This window comes from Anabrus simplex, chromosome 4 (genome assembly GCF_040414725.1).
Source record: "Anabrus simplex isolate iqAnaSimp1 chromosome 4, ASM4041472v1, whole genome shotgun sequence".
Taxonomy (NCBI): domain Eukaryota; kingdom Metazoa; phylum Arthropoda; class Insecta; order Orthoptera; family Tettigoniidae; genus Anabrus; species Anabrus simplex.
The window spans coordinates 432705823-432712621 of record NC_090268.1 but is presented as its reverse complement, the minus strand read 5'-3'; the positions used below and the strand labels follow the sequence as shown (position 1 = coordinate 432712621).

The window sequence follows — 6799 nt, the reverse complement described above, 5'->3', positions numbered from 1 at the left end:
CTTAGCATCAAAAATCAGATTCAAATTTTCAGTTTCCATCCAGTCCACAAGAACTTCACCATTAGAGTCATCCTTGTTATATCCCCAAAGATGATGATGACTATTAAAGTCACCGTGATATATAGTAGGATACTGCAGAGAAGGTATAGGAGGATTAGGCCAAGTAATATCTGATGGCTTGTACACATTAACTATTGTCAAGTTTTCAATGTTAACTGTAGTAGTAAAAATGCCATTTTCAGAATTTACTGATAGTAATTGTTAATTTGTTATATCATTCCTGACATAAGTTGCAAGGCCATAATTTTGATGATAGACGCTACCAATTTAAAGCCTGGAATTTTCTCCCTACTCTGTAACTGTAGTTCGTCTGCTGTGTGTGTTTCTTGAAGCACGATGATATCAACTGCATATTTCAGTGCAATCCTGGAAAGATACTCGCATTTCGCTCGACTAATCCCTTCAATATTCAATTGACAAATGCGCAGCGATCGTCCAATTCTACGAACTTGAAGGTCCTGAAAAGGACCACACATCTCCTTCTTGTTCGCTCTTTGACCGAGAGGTCGTTTCCGACAGTTCGGTCTCATCTTATCACTGTGGCTTTCTTAGCACCACCCGGGGGACACGTGTAGGGCACTGTAGTGAAGCAACGTAGACCCCCATAATATTACGATAACGAATATTCATTTTGTTCATATAACTTGACAATGTATTGCATTACTTATACCTGCTGTAATATCTAAATGGTTAGCGTGCTGGCCTTTCGTCTACGAGGTCCTGGGTTCGATTCCCGGCGGGTCGAAGATTTTAACCTTCATTGGTTAATTCCTATGCCTCGCGGGGTGTGTGTACCGTCCTCCTCGTTAGATTTCATCATAAATAAGACCTCATCGTCAGAGATGCGCAGGTCGCCTGTAAGGCGTCAGATTGAAAGACCTCTGGTGTGATTAAATTTATATTATTTATTCATAGGTTTTTACATTTTATTTGAGGAGGCCCGAATGTTTATTTTAGCAGGCGGGCCTGTATCGCATTCGTTACGCTCCTGAATACCCTGGAAACACTAACCAGACCACCGAGCAAGTGGCTGTGCTGTTTGGGTCACGTAGCTATCAGCCGGCATAACGATAGCATATATTCATTCATCCATTCATTCCTTCTGAATGAATGTTCTCTCCGTAACTGCCGGGTTCCGCAGCGGTAGGCTGAGATCATTCATTCAATTCCTTTCGTTCAATCAATCAATTAATCAATCAATCAATCAATCAATCAATCAATCAATCAATCAATCAATCAATCAATCAATCAATCAATCAATCAATCAATCAATCAATCAATCAATCAATCAATCAATCAATCAATCAATCAATCATCATCTGTTTACCCTCCAGGGTCGGCTTTTCCCTCGGACACAGCGAGGGATCCCACCTCTACCACCTCAAGGGCAGTGTCCTGGAGCTTCAGACACTGGGTAGGGGGATACAACTAGGGAGGATGACCAGTACCTCGCCCAGGCGGCCTCACCTGCTATGCTGAACAGGGGCCTTGTGGAGGGATGGGAAGATTGGAAGGGATAGGCAAGGAAGAGGGAAGGAAGCGGCCGTGGCCTTATGTTAGGTACCATCCCGGCACTCGCCTGGAGGAGAAGTGGGAAACCACGGAAAACCACTTCCAGGATGACTGAGGTGGGAATCGAACCCACCTCTACTCAGCTGACCTCCCGAGGCTGAGTGGACCCCGTTCCAGCCCTCACACCACTTTTCAAATTTCGTTTCAGAGCCGATAATCGAACCCGGGCCTCCGGGGGTGGCAGCTAATCACGCTAACCACTACACCACAGAGGCGGACTAATTCAATCAATCACTAATTCATTAGTGAATACTCTCCCCCTGTTGGTGGTTATCCGTGACTGGGGTAGAAAAGTTTTTATTCATTAATTCATACTGTATGTTGTAATTACAGGAGAACGGGCTCCGCTCAGCCTCGGGAGGTCAACTGAGTACAGGGGGGTTCGATTCCCTCCTCAGCCATCCTCGAAGTGGTTTTCCGTGTTTCCCACTTCTCCTCTAGGTAAATGCCGGGATGGTACCTAACTTAAGGCCACGGCCGCTTCCTTCCTACCTTCTTCCTTGCCTATCCCTTCAGCATAACAGGTGAGGCCACCTGGACGAGGTACTGGTCATCCTCCCCAGGTGTTTCCCCGACCCAATGTCTCACACTCCAGGACACTGCCCTTGAGGCGGTAGAGGTGGTATCCCTCGCTGAGTCCGAGAGAGAAACCTACCCAGGAGGATAAACAGATAAAGAAGAAGAAGATGTAATGAAATAATGTAAAATTTAGGAATAGGATGGAAATAGTCAAGAAGTTTCGTTGAAATGTTTAACATAGTAACGGATAAACAAATAGTAATAAGGAAAAATGCATGTATCAAAGCACATTTTGCATTACAATAAATTATTATTTCCTCCCCAATTCCAGGTGATCCGAAACTGGAGGATGGTAGTATTCTCTTCTATTCTATTCTATACTGTGTTATTCTATCAGCTTGCATTCGGGAGATAGGGGGTTTGAACCTCACTGTTGGCAGCCCTGATGGTTTTCCGTAGTTTCCCATTTTCACACCAGGAAAATGCTGGTGTTGTACTTTAATTCAGGCTACGGCCACTTCCTTCCCACTCCTAGCCCCTTCCCGTCCCATCGTCCCATAAGAGCTATCGGTGTCGGTGCGATGTAAAGCAAATTCTAAGAAAATAAACCAAAAAATCACATGGCACAACAGTCCCAAAGAGCCCTGGCGTATCAAGTGATCGCTACTCAGTCCGAAGGTCTTCAGATTACGAGGTGTCGTGTGGTCAGCATGACGAATCCTCTCGGCCGTTATTCTTGGCTTTCTATACCGGGGCCGCCATCTCCCCGTCAGATAGCCCCTCAGTTGTAATCACGTAGGCAGGGTGGACCTGAAACCAGACTTGGGATCCAGATAAAATCCAATCCGTGACCTGGCCGGGAATTTAACCCGGGTTCTGCGAGTAAGAGGCAGGCAAGCTACCTCTACACCGCGGTGCCGGCCGTAATAAAAACGACATCATCAACAACAAAAACGCTAATTAAAGCAAGTAAAGGGAGATCAACGGCACCAAGACAAGAGTTGTTGTTAACAACTTTCAACTCAATGGGCGGTTCAAAGTCATGGATGTTCACAATAACACAAATAATAATTCACCAGAGCGTCTTCGAGTAGACACATAGGCAACCAGCTTAACCGTGTGGATGGGACCGTAGCTGAGATGAATTCTAATGCTGGGGACGACACAAACATTCACCCCCGCCGGGGTGTAGAAATTAACTTACGAAAGTTAAAGCCCGCGACCCGGTCAGGAATCTAACCCCGGGACCCCAGTGGATCAAAGGCTAGCATGCTAACCATTTAGGCATGGAGCCCGATAAGTCTTGAAAGAAATATCGGCAGGCTAATTATATCATAGCGCAACACTTAAAGCCTCATCTGGTGAAGCCATTTCTAAGCCTCAAAGACCATTCAAACATCAGAAAAACCAAAACAGAAATCTCCTACCTAATATCTTTGACGTTTCCTAATAACATGGTAATTACCGAAGTATCTGTCATATCGGATTGAAATCGTGATTATTAACTTCTTGAAATGCCTTCAAGTTGTGCGTTGTGTCTGGTGTTAACACACCATGTAGGCCTACACTTTCAAAATCCGATTACTTCAGTTTACAACTAGGGATTTTACTCTATTTTTCTTTCTTTCTTTCTTTCTTAATCTGTTTACCCTCCAGGTTCTGTTTCTCCCTCTCACTCAGCGAGCGATCTCACCTCTACCGCCTCAAGCGCAGTGTCCTAGAGCTTGAGACACTGGGTCGGGGTACAAGTGGGCAGGAGGACGAGTACCTCACGCAGGCTATGTTGAATAGGGGTCTCGTGGAGGGATGGGAAGATTGGGATGGACAGGAAAGGAAGGCCGTGGTCTTAAGTTAGGTACCTTCCCGCCATTTGCCTAGATGAAAAGTGGAAAATAACGGAAAACCAATTCGAGGGTGGCTGAGGTGCGAATCGAACCCACCTCTACTCAGTTGACCTCCTGAGGCTGAGTGGACCCCGTTCCAGCCCTCGTACCACTTTTCAAATTTCGTGACAGAGCCTGGAATCGAACCCGGGCTTCCGGGGGTTGGCAGTTTATCACGCTAACCACTACACCTCAGAGGTGGAGTACTCTGTTTTTACATTTAGTAACATGGTAACGATCACAGACTTGTTCACACATGCATTAATTTGCTGTCGCGATCGTGAAAACGCTTGCTTTTGCAGATTTTATGATGCCAACGAGTTCACAAGATACCGAAGTACCTAATTAGTGTCGGAGCATGATATACTCATCATTGCCTCAGTCGTGTAGAAGCTTGGCCAACTTTTATTTCTCTTCCTCTCCCCTTCGTGCAGTACTCTTGGCCAGTTGTCCGTGTGGGAAAAGGGTAAATTTAGTTTGCGGGACTTCTATAAAGAAAGGCTCTTTGGCTAGTTCATAGGCTAGTCTCGATCTTGTATGTTTTGAGATACCTAGGGCCAGGTGCGTAACTTTAGGACCTGCAGGGTTTGAAATCCAGGCGGGCGCGGGTCTTTACGGGGCCCAGCAGACTGCTCGCAGAAATAATATACTGTATAGCCTATCTAGCCTAATGCCACTCTGTACGGGAATGGTCATGGCAGTTTGGTAAAAATCTGTCAAATGATTCGTTTTAAAAATTTGAAAATACAGAAATTGTGAGCGCCTCTGTGGTGTAGTGGTTAGCGTGATTAGCTGCCACCCCCGGAGGTCCGGGTTCGATTCCCGGCTCTGCCACGAAATTTGAAAAGTGGTACGAGGGCTGGAACGGGGTACACTCAGCCTCGAGAGGTCAACTGAGTAGAGGGGGTTCGATTCTCACCTCAGCCATCCTGGAAGTGGTTTTCCGTGGTTTCACACTTCTCCTCCAGGCGAATGCCGGGATGGTACCTAACTTAAGGCCACGGCCGCTTCCTTCCCTCTTCCTTGCCTATCCCTTCCAATCTTCCCATCCCTCCACAAGGCCCCTGTTGAGCATAGCAGGTGAGGCCGCCTGGGCGAGGTACTGGTCATACTCCCCAGTTGTATCCCTCGACCCAGTGTCTGAAGCTCCAGGACACTGCCCTTGAGGTGGTAGAGGTGGGATCCTTCGCTGAGTCCGCGGAAGAAACCGACCCTGGAGGGTAAACAGATTACGAACGAACATACAGAAATGGTCATTTAGTTGCATCTAGCAACAGTTATTATAATTGTGTTGAGTGAAACACAGCACAGCTTGCCGTCTCTTGCAACGCCGCCACATGGTTCTCACGAAAGACTGCACCAAATTATCATCATCATCATCATCATCATCATCATCATCTGTTTACCCTCCAGGTTCGGTTTTTCCCTCGGACTTAGCGAGGGATCCCACCTTTACCGCCTCAAGGGCAGTGTCCTGGAGCTTCAGACTCTTGGTCGGGGATACAACTGGGGAGTATGACCAGTACCTCGCCCAGGCGGCCTCACCTGCTATGCTGAACAGGGGCCTTGTGGAGGGATGGGAAGATTGGAAGGAATAGGCAAGGAAGAGGGAAGGAAGCGGCCGTGGCCTTAAGTTAGGTACCATCCCGGCATTCGCCTGGAGGAGAAGTGGGAAACCACGGAAAACCACTTCGAGGATGGCTGAGGTGGGAATCGAACCCACCTCCGGGGGCGGCAGCTAATCACGCTAACCACTACACCACAGAGGCGGACGCACCAAATTATTTAAAAAAATAATTATAGCAGTGAAAATTGCTATCAAAATACCATATTTTAGTTAGAAACTGATACTTTGTTAACGTGTAGTGCACCAGAGATCGTATTATGCACAAATTTTGCTGAACATTTAAGTAGTTGGACTTGAAATCCAATGGGTTCGAATCCTGTCCGTAGCGTCACTTCTTTACCCATTAGGTGTTGCAAAAGGACACAATCTGCCTTTCTTATTGCCAGGTACGGCCAGAGCTTCGGTGTCGGAGTGGTTAAGGAGTTGACTTGAAATTCAGTGGATCCTGCCCGCACTGGTTCGAATCCTGTCCACAGCGTTATTTTTCCTACATATTACATGATGCAATATGACACACTAGGCCTTTCTTATTGTCCGGCACGGTCACTGCGGTGTCCGAGTGGTTAAGGAGTAGGACTTGAAATCCAATGGGTTCTACCCGCACAGGTTCGGGTCCTGTCCGCAGCGCTGATTTTTCTACATATTTGATATAGCAATACGACACATTGGACTTTTCTTATTGCCAGCTACGTTCAGAGCTGCGGTGTCGGAGTGGTTAACTTTTGTCTCACATTAATTCGACAACAATAAAAAGTTGGTATAGTAACAACCAGTAAACACATTCTCAAACGAGATCTCTCTGCACGAAGTTAATAATAGACTAATGGATTATTGAGATAGACAGAATGCAATGGTATGACAAAGGGGGTTAAGAGTCCGGTTGCGAGTTTCACAAATAGGAAAAGTCCTCTAAATACTGCGTTCATGGGGTGAAAATTCCTGTTGGGGATCACCGCAAGTACCTAGGTGTTAATATAAGGAAAGATTTTCATTGGGATAATCACATAAATGTGATTGTAAATAAAGAGCACAGGTCTCTGCACATGGTTATGAGGGTATACAGTATAAGTCTCTCGTAAGACCCCAGCTAGAGTATGGTTCCAGTGTATGGGACCCTCACCAGGATTACTTGATTCAG

General features: G+C 46.2%; 1 non-coding gene across 1 annotated transcript; it reads left to right on the top strand.

Moving 5' to 3' along the window:
- The first annotated feature begins 6206 nt into the window (after positions 1 to 6206).
- On the top strand, positions 6207 to 6288 carry TRNAS-UGA (transfer RNA serine (anticodon UGA)). Its single transcript has one exon. It is a non-coding gene; the product is annotated as a tRNA-Ser (tRNA).
- Positions 6289 to 6799: the final 511 nt, after the last annotated feature.